The following is a 17,816-nucleotide window of genomic DNA, read 5'->3' on the forward strand; positions in this document are numbered from 1 at the left end:
CCCTGACCTCCACTAAAGTCCCCTTCACTTGGTCGGATCGGTGCGAAGCCGTGTTTAGGGAGTTGAAACGCCGGTATTTCGTCTGCACCATTCTGGTGCAGCCTGACCCTACTCGCCAGTTCATAGTGGAGGTGGACGCCTCTGACTCAGGGATAGGAGCCGTTCTGTCCCAGAGCGGGGAAGTCCAACAAGGTTCTCCATCCATGTGCCTACTTTTCCCGCAGGTTGACCCCCGCAGAACGCAACTATGACGTGGGCAATCGGGAACTCCTCGCGGTGAAGGAGGCTCTTGAAGAGTGGAGGCACCTGTTGGGGGGAGCTACGGTGCCTTTCACGGTTTTCACGGACCATCGGAACCTGGAGTACATCCGGACCGCCAAGCGGCTGAACCCCAGGCAAGCCCGCTGGTCCCTGTTCTTTGGACGCTTGACTTCCCGGATCACCTACCGTCCCGGGACTAAAAACCAACGATCCGACCGCACTGTCCCCGGTGCACGAAGAGGAAGCCAAGGCCGAGTTGTCAGACCCCATCGAGACCATCGTTCCCGAGTCCACTGTCGTGGCCACCCTCACATGGGACGTGGAGAAGACCGTCCGGGAGGCCCTGACCAGGAACCCGGACCCGGGGAACAGTCCAAAGAACAGACTTTACGTCCCACCAGAGCCAGGGCTGCCGTCTTGGACTTCTGCCACGGATCCAAGCTCTCCTGTCATCCCGGGGTGCGTAGGACCGTGGCAGTAGTCCAGCAGCGCTTCTGGTGGGCGTCACTGGAAGCCGACGTCCGGGACTATGTCCAGGCCTGCACCACCTGTGCCAGGGGCAAAGCGGATCATCACAAGATCAGGGGCCTCCTCCAGCCCCTGCCTGTGCCTCATCGCCCCTGGTCTCACATCGGCCTGGACTTCGTTACGGGCCTCCTGCCGTCCCAGGGTAACACAGTCATCCTCACGATAGTGGACCGGTTCTCCAAGGCGGCCCACTTCGTGGCCCTCCCGAAGCTCCGACGGCCCAGGAGACAGCAGACCTCCTGGTCCACCACGTCGTGCGTCTGCATGGGATACCAGCAGACATCGTTTCGGATCGTGGTCCCCAGTTCTCCTCGCAAGTCTGGAGGAGTTTTTAAGGAACTGGGGGCCACCGTGAGTCTCTCGTCCGGGTATCACCCACAGACGAAAGGCCAGGCAGAGCGGGCGAACCAGAGTTGGAGCAGGCTCTCCGCTGCGTAACCTCCGCGCATCCCGGCGCTTGGTGTGACCATCTGGCCTGGATCGAGTACGCCCACAACAGCCAGGTCTCGTCTGCTACCGGCCTCTCCCCTTTCGAGGCGTGTTTGGGGTATCAGCCCCCTTTGTTTCCACTTGTGGAGGGAGAGGTCGGGGGCCCCTCGGTCCAGGCCCACCTGCGAAGGTGCCGCCGGTGTGACGGACCGCCCGTTCTGCCCTGTTGCAGGCCCGGACGAGGGCTAAGGCCCATGCAGATCGCCGGCATTCCCCGGCCCCTGCATACCAGCCTGGGCAGGAGGTGTGGTTGTCTACAAGGACATCCCACTGCAGGTTGAATCACAGAAGCTCAAAGACCGGTTCATCAGACCCTTCTCTATACTCAAGATCCTCAGTCCGGCCGCAGTGAAGCTGAAACTCCCAGCTTCACTGCGGATTCACCCAGTTTTTCATGTCTCTAGGTTAAAGCCATACCACGCCTCACCACTCTGCACTCCTGGACCCGTACCACCTCCTACCCGTATCATCGACGGGGAGCCGGCATGGACTGTTCGTCGGCTCCTGGACGTCCGTCGGAAGGGCCGGGGTTTTCAATATCTGGTGGACTGGGAGGGGTACGGACCCGAAGAACGCTCTCTGGTGAAGAGGAGCTTCATCCTGGACCCGGCCCTCCTGGCCGATTTCTACCACGCCGACACCCGACAAGCCTGGTCGGGCGCCAGGAGGCGCCCGTTGAGGGGGGGGTCCTGTTGTGTGGCCGCTGAAGAGGAGGTACTGCTGGCCCACCACCACCAGTCGGCGCCCTGCTTGGAGTGCGGGCTTCAAGCATGAGAGGGCGCCGATACAACAGAGAGTGACAGCTGTCACTCATTTACACCAGCTGTCACCAATCACCTGCAGCTCTACAAAAGCCGGATCATTACTCCACCTCCTCGCCGAGAAATCTACTACCGTCAAAGGTAATCTTCTCTGCTGTATCTAACGATATTATCATTTATTCTGCTTTGCAGCCGTGTTCCTGCGTCTCAGTCCCTGCTGGAGTGGTATACAGTGAGAGTCAGCGAAGTCCTCGCCTCTCACTCCTCCTAAGGAAGCGACTGACAGGAGCTGCACGTTTGTTCTTTATTGGAGGTGGAGGTTCTCCCTCCCGAAGGAACTAGTTCCAAGGATTACTGGGTGTGGATACACACTCACCTTAACTGTTTTGTCATCTTCTGCCAGTACCAGGTCTGCAACAGAAGACGGTGACCACCTGGGGACTCAGGACTTGGCGGCTCCGGTGTTTCTTCAGGCCGTTGGTGGTGGAAGCTGTGTGGGTCCGGCTCAGATCGCCAGAGGTCTCCTTCTTCGAGCCTGCCCGCACATCACCTTGTGTACAATTGGCACTATCTGTATCTGTATTTATTTGTTGCGATTCACAACATTAAAGTTACTCTTTTCTTATCCATTGCCGTCTTTTGCGCCCCCTGTTGCGGGTCGTGTTACGACCCTTCCCACACCCGTACTCTTTTACTATGAGCCACGTGTTGTAAGTGCAGAATTTGTTTCTGTGAAGGCTCGTTCCAGTTGTTGGGTTTCCATAGTAGAGAAGCTTGAATCTTCGCTGGACTGGTTGCTTGACGCGAGGACGTTTCGCTTCAAATTGCAGAAGCTTCCTCAGCTAAATTCTTGCTCTGGTAGTCTGACTTCTGTCTTGACTCTTGTAGAATACTAAAGCCCAAAAAGCTGGAGTTTGAAACCTAACCAGACCCCCCTACTGAGAGGCAGAATGCTATTGGCTAGTGACTAAACAATTCTCTAGCCGGACCTCGCAGCCGCGATGCGGAAGTTGACTGCATAAGCGGCTGCGCTCTCGCGTCCCTGTCTCATTGACAGCAGCACAGTTGAAGCGGTCTCTCCTCTGTTAGGGTGATCAAACACTGTTCTGAACTCCCCCACAAACCCAGTGTATGCTGATAACAATCGTGAGTTCTGTTCCCAGAGCGCCGTAGCCCAGGCGCGTGCTTTACCCCGAAGCAGAGCAATCACATAAGCTGTTTTACTAGCATCTGACGCGTACATGACGGGACGTTGTGCGAAGACGAGCGAACACTGCATAAGAAAGTCCGCGCACGTCTCCACACAACCTCCGTACGGCTCAGGAGGGCTTATGTATGCTTCAGGGGATGGTGGGAGGGGTTGTTGAACCACCACTGGAACGTTCATATCCTGCACAGGGTCGGCAGGAGGACGAGCTGCAGCAGCGCCCTGAGCGCTCGCCGCCATCTGCGCGGAGAGAGCTTCCACCCTGCAGTTCAGGAAGATGTTTTGCTCAGTCATTTGATCCAACCGAGCCGTAAAGGCGGTGAGAATGTGCTGCAGCTCACCAATCACGCCTCCTGCAGACGCCTGCGCTCCCTGCTCTCCATTGGTCGTTCAACAGCCGGGTGACGCCCCTCGGAGTCCATGACGCTGGCCGAGATATCCTGTTGTGAAAGTGTAGTGACACGGACCCACAACAGGGGGCGCAAATGAACGGTCAATAGATGAGCCAAAAAGTGACAATTTAATGTTGTGAAATGTGCACAACGAATATACAGACAATCTCAGAATATGATTACAGTCAATCCACAAAGGTGACGTGTGGGCAGGCTCGAGGATAGAAGACGTCTGTCCTGAGAAGGGCCGGAACCACACGATTTCTGCCACCACCGAACCTGGTGAATACTGGAGCCGCCAAGTCCCGAATTCCCAGGTGATCACCCTCTCCGACTGTCGGATCTGGTACTGCTGGTGAGAACAAAGACAGTCAAGTGTGGGTGTGTGTACACCCAGTAACAACAACGGTGGGAATGCCACCTCCACCTCTCACTCAATATGTGATGAGTACCGCAGTGATTCCTCAGGAGAAAAGAGTGCCGTCCTGCACTCACTCAGCTTCCACAGATAGAGGAACCGGTACTCCTGCAAACACTCACAATATACAGTATATTGTAACACAAAACGGCTGAGGATATTACCTTCAATGAAGTACGATATCTCAGCGATGAGGTGGAGAAGACGTCTGGGTGTTATGGAGTGAGGTGATGAAGAATGAGTGACAGCTGTCAGGAAGTAATGAGTAACAGCTGTCACTTCCGGCTGTGTCCGTGGCGGCAGCGCCCTCTCGTGCCTGAAGCCCGCACTTCAGGCAGGGCGCCCTCTGGTGGTGGGCCAGCAGTACCTCCTCTTCTGGCGGCCCACACAACATCTAATACCGAGATACAGTAAATTGTGACTTCTAATACTGTGTTTTACTGCTTTTGAAAGATGATGACATCGTTTGGGGTTTTATTTTTTTATTTATTCATTTTTCGTGCATTCTTTGTGTTTGTGATCCTTGAATTTACCCAGCAGCCCCTGCGTGCTTAAAGTGAAACTGGTTTATCAGAAGCCGAAGCTGATGTGGCCGTGTCCAAATCAATACTAATAGTTATTGTCATCTGTAATAAAGATACATTTTTTTAGCAGTTTATCGGTTTATCGTCATAAAAGATAACTTTTCAGTTATCTGATTAATGGTTATCAAAGCTAACTTTTTGGTTAGCTGTACCCACCACTGCATTTAGGGCATCCTATTTAGACCTGATCATCACCACTGTTGGTTCAGCAAATGGTCAGGATAGCTGATTTAGGTCATTGTATTCTTTGTAAATCCCAGACAAACAATCTCAATATTGCGTTCACATTTTATCAGTTTGTGGCAGATGGTAAATTGGGTGCTGCATTGTTTTCAAAGGTACTATGATGGAAATATTTCAACCTTTTTCTGCTTGCTACAGCAACAAGTACAAACTGAATTATACATGATAATGACATACACTGCTGTATGCATACATGCATGTCCTCTGAGCCCGACTGTCCTCACCTCCTTCTAAAGAGGAACAATAGAGAGTGTACTAACCAGTAGTATATCTCTGTGGCATGAAAGTTGTAGCCTTGCAGAGAGGAAAGCACTGGGGAAGGTTTTGAGGGCAGCAGAGAAATTACTGGGCCAGACTGCCAACCATTAGTGAACTGGCAGAACAGCGCTGCTTGTCCAGGGCAAGAAGGACAATCGGGGACAACTTCATGTCCTTTAAACAATCTGTTTTCCCTCCTCCCCTCAAGTGACAGTACCATAGCCTGAGGTGCAAAACATGCAGATTCAGGGACAGCTTTTTACCCAACCACCAGAAGACAGTTAACACTCTGGGGTCCGAGGGCACTTTTTTGGACAGTTCACTCGCCTGGATAATGTTTTATATTGCTGTTAACAGCTCTCCCTGCATCCCACAATCAAGTTTATATCTCTTTTTTTTTCAGGACAACCTGTGCTTTCAGACTATATATGTTTTTGTTGTGTTTTATAAGTGTAATAAAGGTTTACAATCAAAATAGGCAAGGAAAAAATAAAGCAAAAAATAAATTTTCCACACACATTTATTCAAAACCACAGCAAACTATATAAACAACTGTTTTGACACTTTATAAAGGTAATTTGACATCTTGTGTGAAAAGACTGAACAACAAAAGGTTCAACAATAAACACAATGCAATTTTGAACAATATATACAAATGGCTCTATGCATTTTGTTGTCCATGATATGATAAACAGTGCTTTATGCAGGAGAAAGCAACAGAGTTATCCAGTAACATTCACATGCAAACTAGTGGAGCAATCCTGATAGTACACACTCTTTGTTGAGCATGTGAGATTGTCATCAGAGGCTCTCCGTGTGCTCCTGCTTTTCACTGATCATTGTGCGTAATGGTGCAGGGTGCACTGCGTATATACTAATAGATGTGCTCATTGGAGCACCCAGGGGCTATTCAAACGGGCCAACTAGTACCACATCACTCCTGAAAACAATCTTTGGCTTTTCACGTGAGGTAAATCTGCCCTACAATTGGATTTTGGAAAACCATGTGACGGTGAACTAATTCCGATGGACACTCACATTGCGCACGTCATCACACAGCTTTTATGAGGAGTACAAAGATAGCCGAGGGCTGGCTCGAAAGTCAGCGGAGTTAACGTTTCAGCAAAAAAAAGTAAGTCTCTATGTCATATCATTCAAAAGTAAAAACGAAGTCCCTTCGGCTGCTCCCTTGTTGCACTCGGGGTCGCCACAGCAAATCCGAGTTGGATCTGCATGTTGAATTGGCATAGGTTTTACGCCGGATGCCCTTCCTGACGCAACTCCACATTACATGGAGAAATGTGGCAGGGGTGGGATTTGAACCTGGAACCTTCTGCATTGAAACCAAGCGCATTAAATACTTGGCCACCACCCCTATCTCATATCATTCAAAAGTTAAATATAATTTAGTAAAGCTTGGTCTTAGCCATCGTATACCCCAGAGGGTTGGGTACAAATCAATAGAGAGAACTGTGCAATATAGAATGTAGGATATACAAGACAGTGGTAGCAAATTTTATCCTTGTAGCATCTTCATATGTGCAATATCCCATGTCCTTTATTTATCTATTGTATGTTGTGTATATACAGATACAGTTATAATAAATAGTATTTTTTAAAACCCTATCTATCATCATCACACACCTTGAACTTTTATTCTGTGTTTTTATTTATTCGTGCAGTGCATCGATATTTTGTTCTGTGACAACATTTGTGATGTTTTTCACTGAATGACAATAAAACGAGATTACTCTGAATCTTGCTGTGTGCCAGGTTGCAACACTGATTCAGTGTCATCTGGAAAATATGCTTTTATGTCGGGGACAAACTTCATTTCTTTGCTGCGGGCAGCAAGTAAGTCACTAACCAAACAAGCGATTGCCACAGGTTTGGTAAGAAGGAAATCATTTTCTCCCTCCTTCATTTGAGAAATTGGAATGTCTCAGAAGAGACTAATTGCTTACTTTAATGATATGTGATTCTACCAGAAGGCATGATGTGCAATGCTCTGCAAACTGTGCAAAAACTGTTTCCACTCCAGGTTTCTGATGCTGGAATGTACCACTATCGTGCATGGCAGTGCTGAAGTGTGAAAGGAAACAGCCTTATATCTGGCTCCAAATGTTCCTCAGGATGACACAAAGGTGCAGCAGCACAAAGTTTTTCCTGTGATTACTAGTGCAAATATGGGATTAAGGGAGGTAGTCGGTCAGTCAGTGCGTCTGCAATATTTCTGCAAGTAACTGTAAAAACTACTGGATATTACGATCTGAATTTGGGGCTGTGATAGATACAGGTTAGGACCAGACAACCTTCTATTTTGGAACACAATGACATCTTTTAACATGTACAGTGACTATAACATAAACACACATGCCTGTCAAGGTGCTTGTGAAGCCTGTTGCAAAACGCAGAGTCTGTTATCTATAATACAAACCAGCCTTATTTCTGATAAGATGCTGAATGATGGATGCTGTAGGTTCACTCACCTTGTTATGACCCTCTGAGCCTCATATGGTTCCATTGTAGCCATTGTTCTCACATGGAACAGGCCCAAGATTTGGTTCTGTCCGGTGGGCCAATCGAGCATCAAATGGGTCTGAATAATCAGTGTCCCCTGCCAGCGGAGCAGATGGCACCACCTAAAGGACAAAGTGCACACTTACTGACAAAAGAAATAAATAATATTGACACACAACCTGAACTTGTGGTGTCTGGCAAACAAAATAACTACATCTCCAGCATTTTCTGACTATGTACATATTTGTTATATGTATATATCCATTGCTTATTTTATATTTTATTTATTATTGTTTAATCTGTATATAGAACTGCTGTTTGCACAATTATTTTCAGGACAGTTGCAATGAAATTCCATTCTAATGTAAATGATATGGATACAATCTGAGTGACAATAAAGTCTAAGTGTATTAACAAACTAGTGCACATGCAGACCCTGCACTGACTGCAGCCTTTAAATATGACATTTCATTCCCTTGTGTGGTGTCTTTCTTTTGACATGGATGGAGTCCAGAAAAGTGTTTAAAACAAGTTTTGAAAGAGTCCGGAGCAATGCTTTGAGTTATTAGCACTAATTTTTTGAACCAGCAAAAAGTTGTGACACTATCCCCAGCCAACGTTCTGTCTCTTGTTTAATTTCTGGTTTTACTTTTCCCATTCTGCTGTATATTTTGTCTTGAATCTGCTCAAACTATTGATGTTGTCCTCTTGATATGGTGTTTGAAACAGTTTTTGAAATACTCCATATCATTTGCCATATCCCAAGCCACACATTCTATCTATAGTTTAATTCAAGATTTATTTTCCTGTTTCCTATTTTCTTGTCTAGAGTTTGCCAAAGTTTCTCACTGTTTTTGCTAGCTTCGGAGCTGTGCGGAATGCATGCCCAAGAAGCAGAGAAGCTAAATGTAAGGTTTAACCCACAGCTGTTCATAATTTTGACAAGTTATCCAGCGTCCACTAACCCTCCATAATAACTAACGGTATGCTCCCTGAATCCAGACACTTCCCACTAAGCATCCCAGCAGGTGTCAGCATCCCTATGGGATATTAGGCAATACAAATTTGCTCTTGAATCAATTTGGTACACCAAGTTCATTTATCTTTTATGAGCTATAAATACTCATGTCCTCATTATATGCTCTTTTAAGTTATAAGATGCTAGCATTTTGTTGTTTGTGAGTTATAATCTACACAATCTGTATGGGATGGACTCACTCACTCGCTCACTCATCTATATTTTTTGCCATCCAAGACCTGTTACTAGGACAGCGAAACCGGTGGTCTGGCAGGCACGTGCAAAGAGGCACTGATGAAGGAAAGATGACTTTGACTTCCGTCCTGTTCAACATTCATGCAAGTGTGACAAACACACTCCATGACTTTTTCTCTCCTTTACAATTAGAAAGCAGCGCTGCCCAGACAATAGCTCATCAGTGTTGGAGAGCTTCTACAAGCCATCACATCCTGACTGATTGGCATATAATGTTTGGTTACAGAGATTTTTTTTTTTTTTTTTTTTTTTTGGAGAATATTAATCATAACTGATTTTGTTTTTCAGATGTAATTATTCCACTGTGATTGTGAATCAAAAGGCAAATATTATAGTAGTATTCCAAAAGGCTCAGAGCTGCAGTTCAATTTTGGAGCTTTTGACAAGAGCGCTATTTCTGATATTATTTTGCCCCATGAAAAGAAATGTTTTAAAGCCAAAGAATAAAGTCCAAGCTGGTTATTTGGATGATTTGGAGCATTTGTTCCCTCATACAGGAACAGGATGGAAACACTAGTCAGTTGGCAGAGTGACAGCGACATAGTGACAGAACCACACGTGCACACACACAAGCACATACCTAAAAATGTATTCAGCCTTGACAAAAGGTGCTGTCTTCATACAGTATGTGTCAAGAAAATAGCTGCTGCAAGGCGCGTTTCTCAAATTTTGCTAAACGTACACTCACCTTCACAAAATTAAATCCTAATCCCATGTTGATTCTGTAACAGGTTATTGATGCACATGAATCTGCAATGTTAATTGGAGTGCGGATGTTCCCACAGAGTCTGGGAAATTAATGAGTGCTGGAGGATTGAGCAGAGAAGAGAGATGCTGAATTGACTTGAGACTCAATATGCGTCATAACTTTTGCACTTTTTTATGAGTGGAGACTTCATGATGGAAAGCATAAAACAAAAACACTCACCTTAACTTAGATAAATCAATGTGCAGTCAATTTCTTCTTAAAGGTGCAATCTAAGATGTTTCCTTGACTTCAATTACTTCATGAGCATTAATATTTTAATCGTGTTTTCTGCAGCTGAACATGCACAGATGTACTGCAATCCAGGTGACACCAGCAGAAATGGAACATGAATTATACCCCCCCTGTGCACACTTGTATTGGCACATGGTTTGCTGTATATGGCCCCAACATGTGCTCAAATGGGGGTCTTGCTCAGCTTGCAAAACCAAACCCTATTTATTATTTATGGGAAGACATAAACTCGTGGGACTGTGATGCTCCTCTGACTCAGAGATGTGCTTAAGTCGTCAATAATTCTTTTTTCCATCTTGAGTTGCAAATTCTGGTGGCGCTTGGACCTAATGATATGTGTAAACAATGCATTCCGGTGACACATTTATCAGTGATATTCTTATGGCTCAATAAAACTGTCCTGGTGACTGAAAGCGGAATCAGAGGTAAATGGAATAGTGTTTATTCTCCTCACCCGTTGCACTACACAACAAACGTAAAAATCTTCACTTTTTTATCACCTGTTCCTGTTGAAAGAAAGAGACTGAGGCTCTTACAGGCTCTTGCTGGTCCTCTAAAGAGATGGCACTGAGGAGGATCTTGGTGCGCCCCAGCTCCTGTGAGTCTACTTTGATTAGTCTGTGTTTGGGAGATTTCATGTCCAGGCTAGAGGACTTCATGGGGGGATCCATACACAGGGGTGGCGGGCTCAGAAGTCCCAGGCTCACTTCTCAATCGTTTTTCCGAGTCGTCATAGGGATCCTCGAAGTCTAGGTCCCTCTGGAGGCGGTACGCCTTGAGGATCTCGCTCTCTGTGTAGTCTGGTGTGGGTGGGCTGTGGAGGCACCTTCCTGCTGCCAAAGCTCAGGTAGTCTTTAAGCCACTTGGCCATAGCAACTGTGCTTCCAAATGCTATGGTGTGCTGTGGAGTGAGGAACCTGCAGGGTGAGGTGGACAGGGAGGGGGGGTTAAGGTCTGAAACCCAATTCTGTTTGCAGCCAGAAGGAAATGGGATCAGACTGTGGCAGGTACAACCAATCAAAATATTAACGTTATTTACTTTATAAGAAAACAATCTACACGTTATAATCATCATATCCGGGTATATATAGTGGGGAAACGTGCAGGAGACACAATCAGCGCGTCTGCATGCGCAAAACTGCAACAGCTGGACTTTACGCACCGCACTCCTTTTGTTTTACGCATGAGCTACTGGCATCTGTACTTTGCCCAAAGATAACAACCACACTCAGGCAATAAAGTCCGACACAACTGCTGATTCTAAAAAGCAAACACAATGAGTGAAACATAATATTCCAAGGAAACATAACTTGCATTCAAATCAAACTTAATTATTGCCTCTTTTTTGGGTTTTATTTACGCGCAGTACACACTTGCGAAACACCAAAAGGGAACTGAAAGTACCTCTTTCATTAAATATATTTTCAAAGAATGACCAATTAAACGGGTTTAAATGCCACACTGACCGACCTTATTCAGTCCTTCAGCCACTTTGGAAGCTTTACTCCGCGTTTCCTCATGTCGTTTCTTCTCCCCACACTGCCAAGTAACAAAGCTTCGCAAACTGATCAGGTTTTTATTTTATTTTATTCCTCGAAAGCGACCCAAAGGTGAAACATCGAAGATCTTCTGGCAGAGAAAAAAGAGCGGCGCAACCGTGAGAGTTGCGGTGAACAGTGAGAGCAGCGAGCAGCGGCGCGATGGAAGGGGAGGCGCTTCTCTCCCAGAGGAACATCCGCTCCTCTTTCACATCCATCCAAGCGTTCATTCACTCAAATATCTCCACATCACAGGGGGCTGCTGCCTGCAACACCACAAATTTACACTACAAAAATTAAATCACTAAATGGCACACTAGGAACTGAAAGTAGAAAAAGAAATCAGCTCATAGGAATGCGCTTTTGCATTATTTATTTGGATGACATCACCTGAGAATTCCCCATTTTGACAGCTTAACTCAAGCTTTTGAAAACAGTTATGCAGCTGTAGCCCCCAAAAGAATAAAAACTTAAAGGGGTTTGTGGAATACAAAGAACCCGTCGTCCTCAGGGCAACAAAATGTGTAACAAAGCCAAAGAGCAAAAAATGAAATTGCACAAAATATGGACCCCCCCCTAAAAAAAAAAAACAATCTGGACATAAGAGGTCTGTGATCAAGCTCTCAAAGTGACCCTCAAAGTACACCCTGGTCAGAATGCCAGTTTGTCACAGGGCTGACGCATGCACACAGACAAACTCATTCACACTCTCACATACATTCATTCCATTTCTATACCAGCATACTCCAATGTAGGGTCGGGGGGGGGGGGGGGGTACAATTAAATTGGGGGATGCTCCTGCAGAGCTGCTGTACAACAACCCCAATTCCAATGAAGTTGGGACATGGTGTAAAATGTAAATAAAAACAGAATACAATGATCTCTGCTCCCCTCCACAGCATGTCTTTTTCCTGGTGCTCTCCCTCAGCCCCAACCAGTCCCAGCAGAAGACTGCCCCTCCCTGAGCCTGGTTCTGCTGGAGGTTTTCTTCCTGTTAAAAGGGAGTTTTTTCCTTCCCACTGTAGCCAAGTGCTTGCTCACAGGGGGTCGTTTTTGACCGTCGGGGTTTTACATAATTATTGTATGGCCTTGCCTTACAATATAAAGCGCCTTGGGGCAACTGTTTGTTGTGATTTGGCGCTATATAAAAAAATTGATTGATTGATTGAATGATTTGCAAATCCTCTTCAACCTATATTCAGTTGAATACACCACAAAGACAAGATATTTAATGTTCAAACTGATAAACTTTATTGTTTTTGTGCAAATATTTGCTCATTTTGAAATGGATGCCTGCAACACATTTAAAAAAAAAGCTGGGACAGTGGTATGTTTACCACTGTGTTACGTCACCTTTCCTTCTAACAACACTCAATAAGTGTTTGGGAACTGAGGACACTAACTGTTGAAGCTTTGTAGGTGGAATTCTTTCCTATTCTTGCTTGATGCACGACTTCAGTTGTTCAACAGTCCGGGGTCTCTGTTGTCATATTTTGCGCTTCATAATGCGCCACACATTTTCAATGGACAACAGGTCTGGACTGCAGGCAGGCCAGTCTAGTACCCGTTGTTGTGTGGGCCGCTGAAGAGGAGGTACTGCTGGCCCACCACCACCAGTCGGCGCCCTGCTTGGAGTGCGGGCTTCAAGCATGAGAGGGCGCCGAGACAGAGAGTGACAGCTGTCACTCATTTACACCAGCTGTCACCAATCACCTGCAGCTCTACAAAAGCCGGATCATTACTCCACCTCCTCGCCGAGAAATCTACTACGGTCAAAGGTAATCTTCTCTGCTGTATCTAACGATATTATTATCATTATTATTCTGCTTTGCAGCCGTGTTCCTGCGTCTCAGTCCCTGCTGGAGTGGTATACAGTGAGAGTCAGCGACGTCCTCGCCTCTCACTCCTCCTAAGGAAGCGACTGACAGGAGCTGCACGTTTGTTCTTTATTGGAGGTGGAGGTTCTCTCTCCCGAAGGAACTAGTTCCAAGGATTACTGGGTGTGTGGATACACACTCACCTTAACTGTTTTGTCATCTTCTGCCAGCAGTACCAGGGTCTGCAACAGAAGACGGTGACCACCTGGGGACTCAGGACTTGGCGGCTCCGGTGTTCTTCAGGCCGTTGGTGGTGGAAGCTGTGTGGGTCTCGGCTCTCAGATCGCCAGAGGTCTCCTATCTTCGAGCCTGCCCGCACGTCACCTTGTGTACAATTGGCACTATCTGTATCTGTATTTAGTTGTGCGATTCACAACATTAAATTGTTACTCTTTGTCTTATCCATTGTCCGTTCTTTTGCGCCCCCTGTTGCGGGTTCGTGTTACGACCCTTTCCCAACAGGATTTCTCGGCCATTTGTCATGGATCCCGAGGGGCGTCAACCACAGCTTGAACAGCCAATGGGAGAACAAGGAGCGCAGGCGTCAGCAGGAGGCGTGGTAAGTGATCTGCAGCAAATCCTTACCGCTTTCACTGCTCAGTTAAATGTGGTAACCGAGCAAAATGCAGTCCTCAATCGGAGGGTGGAGGCTCTCACCGCCAGAGTGGAAGCGCGCGACTCGAGCGCTGCTGCAGTGACTCCTCCTGCTGGCTCTGGGCCACGTACAGACGTTCCACTGGCCGTTCAACAAACCCCCCCACCGTCCCCTGAAGCTTACATAAGCCCTCCAGAACCGTACGGAGGCTGTGTCGAAACGTGCGCAGACTTCCTAATGCAGTGTTCGCTCGTTTTTTCACAGCGTCCAGTTATGTACGCATCAGATGCCAGCCGGGTGGCTTATGTGATTAATTTGCTTCGAGGTGAGGCACGCGCTTGGGCTACGGCGCTTTGGGAACAGAATTCGTGGCTCCTGACGTCATACGCTGGGTTTGTACGGGAATTCAAACAGGTGTTTGATCATCCCAACAGAGGCGAGACCGCCTCGAGCATGCTGCTGTCAATGAGACAGGGGCGCCGAAGCGCAGCTGATTATGCAGTCGACTTCCGCATTGCGGCTGCGAGGTCCAGCTGGAATGATGTTGCGCTCCGCGCCGCCTTCATAAGCGGACTGTCTCCAGTACTGAAGGAGCATTTATTGGCTAAGGACGAACCGCAAGACTTCGATGGGCTTGTCAGTTTGGTTATACGCTTAGACAACCGGTTGAGTGAACACCGTCGGGAGCAGGCCGGGGGGCGTGGTCGGGCTCAAGCCGTCCCTCTCTCCACACATGTTAAAAGACTGCCCCAAACGATCAAACTCCAACGCCCATCCTTAGGAACTGGGTTAAGGGTGGGTCATAATATTTACACAGAGAAAACCCATAAATCAGCATGAATCCCAGTAACAGTCCTGTATGGAGATTTAACCCTTCATGCCCCAGCACTGGTAGACACGGGGTCAGAAGGGAATCTGCTGGATAGCAGATGGGCTAGGGAAGTAGGGCTTCCTCTGGTGGCCCTGCCTTCACCATTGAATGTACGAGCACTAGATGGCACTCTACTCCCGTTGATTACACATCAGACACAGCCAGTAACCTTGGTTGTGTCTGGGAATCACAGGGAGGAGATTGTGTTTTATGTAACACCTTCTACCTCCCGAGTGATTCTGGGATTTCCATGGATGGTGAAGCACAATCCCCGGATTGATTGGCCGTCTGGGGTGGTGACGCAGTGGAGCGAACCTGCCACCGGGAGTGTCTTGGATCCTCGGTTCCACCCGGAATTACAGCTAAAGAGGAGGTCACAGTCCCCCCCAATCTGACGGTGGTGCCCGAGGTGTACCACGATCTTTCTGACGTCTTCAGCAAAGATCTGGCACTCACTCTTCCCCCGCACCGACCGTACGATTGTGCCATCGATTTGATTCCGGGCGCTGAGTACCCGTCCAGTAGATTGTACAACCTCTCACGTCCGGAACGCGAATCGATGGAGACCTACATCCGGGACTCCTTAGCCGCCGGGTTGATTCGGAACTCCACCTCCCCGATGGGTGCGGGTTTCTTTTTTGTGGGTAAAAAAGACGGCGGACTCCGTCCATGCATTGACTACAGAGGGCTGAACGAGATTACGGTGCGCAATCGATATCCGTTGCCCCTGTTAGATTCGGTGTTCACGCCCCTGCATGGAGCCAAAATGTTCACCAAACTTGATCTTAGGAATGCGTACCACCTGGTTCGGATCCAGAGGGGAGACGAATGGAAGACGGCATTTAACACCCCGTTAGGTCATTTTGAGTACCTGGTCATGCCGTTCGGTCTCACTAACGCCCCTGCGACGTTCCAAGCATTGGTTAATGACGTTTTGCGGGACTTCCTGCACCGGTTTGTCTTCGTATATCTGGATGATATACTCATCTTTTCTCCGGACCCTGAGTCTCATGTCCAGCATGTACATCAGGTCCTGCAGCGGTTACTAGAAAACCGGTTGTTTGTGAAGGGCGAGAAGTGTGAGTTCCACCGCACTTCTTTGTCCTTCCTGGGGTTCATCATCTCCTCCAACTCCGTCGCCCCGGATCCGGCCAAGGTTGCGGCGGTGAGAGATTGGCCCCAACCAACAAGCCGTAGGAAGCTGCAACAGTTCCTCGGCTTTGCAAATTTCTATCGGAGGTTCATTAAAGGGTACAGTCAGGTTGTTAGCCCCCTGACTGCCCTGACCTCCACTAAAGTCCCCTTCACTTGGTCGGATCGGTGCGAAGCCGTGTTTAGGGAGTTGAAACGCCGGTTTTCGTCTGCACCAGTTCTGGTGCAGCCTGACCCTACTCGCCAGTTCATAGTGGAGGTGGACGCCTCTGACTCAGGGATAGGAGCCGTTCTGTCCCAGAGCGGGGAGTCCAACAAGGTTCTCCATCCATGTGCCTACTTTTCCCGCAGGTTGACCCCCGCAGAACGCAACTATGACGTGGGCAATCGGGAACTCCTCGCGGTGAAGGAGGCTCTTGAAGAGTGGAGACACCTGTTGGAGGGAGCTACGGTGCCTTTCACGGTTTTCACGGACCATCGGAACCTGGAGTACATCCGGACCGCCAAGCGGCTGAACCCCAGGCAAGCCCGCTGGTCCCTGTTCTTTGGACGCTTTGACTTCCGGATCACCTACCGTCCCGGGACTAAAAACCAACGATCCGACGCACTGTCCCCGGTGCACGAAGAGGAAGCCAAGGCCGAGTTGTCAGACCCCATCGAGACCATCGTTCCCGAGTCCACTGTCGTGGCCACCCTCACATGGGACGTGGAGAAGACCGTCCGGGAGGCCCTGACCAGGAACCCGGACCCGGGGAACAGTCCAAAGAACAGACTTTACGTCCCACCAGAGGCCAGGGCTGCCGTCTTGGACTTCTGCCACGGATCCAAGCTCTCCTGTCATCCCGGGGTGCGTAGGACCGTGGCAGTAGTCCAGCAGCGCTTCTGGTGGGCGTCACTGGAAGCCGACGTCCGGGACTATGTCCAGGCCTGCACCACCTGTGCCAGGGGCAAAGCGGATCATCACAAGATCAGGGGCCTCCTCCAGCCCCTGCCTGTGCCTCATCGCCCCTGGTCTCACATCGGCCTGGACTTCGTTACGGGCCTCCTGCCGTCCCAGGGTAACACAGTCATCCTCACGATAGTGGACCGGTTCTCCAAGGCGGCCCACTTCGTGGCCCTCCCGAAGCTCCCGACGGCCCAGGAGACAGCAGACCTCCTGGTCCACCACGTCGTGCGTCTGCATGGGATACCAGCAGACATCGTTTCGGATCGTGGTCCCCAGTTCTCCTCGCAAGTCTGGAGGAGTTTTTGTAAGGAACTGGGGGCCACCGTGAGTCTCTCGTCCGGGTATCACCCACAGACGAAAGGCCAGGCAGAGCGGGCGAACCAGGAGTTGGAGCAGGCTCTCCGCTGCGTAACCTCCGCGCATCCGGCGGCTTGGTGTGACCATCTGGCCTGGATCGAGTACGCCCACAACAGCCAGGTCTCGTCTGCTACCGGCCTCTCCCCTTTCGAGGCGTGTTTGGGGTATCAGCCCCCTTTGTTTCCACTTGTGGAGGGAGAGGTCGGGGTCCCCTCGGTCCAGGCCCACCTGCGAAGGTGCCGCCGGGTGTGACGGACCGCCCGTTCTGCCCTGTTGCAGGCCCGGACGAGGGCTAAGGCCCATGCAGATCGCCGGCATTCCCCGGCCCCTGCATACCAGCCTGGGCAGGAGGTGTGGTTGTCTACCAAGGACATCCCACTGCAGGTTGAATCACAGAAGCTCAAAGACCGGTTCATCAGACCCTTCTCTATACTCAAGATCCTCAGTCCGGCCGCAGTGAAGCTGAAACTCCCAGCTTCACTGCGGATTCACCCAGTTTTTCATGTCTCTAGGTTAAAGCCATACCACGCCTCACCACTCTGCACT

At 48.9% G+C, this 17,816-nt stretch overlaps 1 pseudogene; it reads right to left on the minus strand.

Moving 5' to 3' along the window:
- Nucleotides 1-5,225: 5,225 nt before the first annotated feature.
- LOC117518086 lies at nucleotides 5,226-11,526 on the minus strand (annotated as a pseudogene).
- Between the last annotated feature and the right edge of the window lie 6,290 nt (nucleotides 11,527-17,816).

This window comes from Thalassophryne amazonica, chromosome 10, assembly GCF_902500255.1.
Source record: "Thalassophryne amazonica chromosome 10, fThaAma1.1, whole genome shotgun sequence".
Taxonomy (NCBI): domain Eukaryota; kingdom Metazoa; phylum Chordata; class Actinopteri; order Batrachoidiformes; family Batrachoididae; genus Thalassophryne; species Thalassophryne amazonica.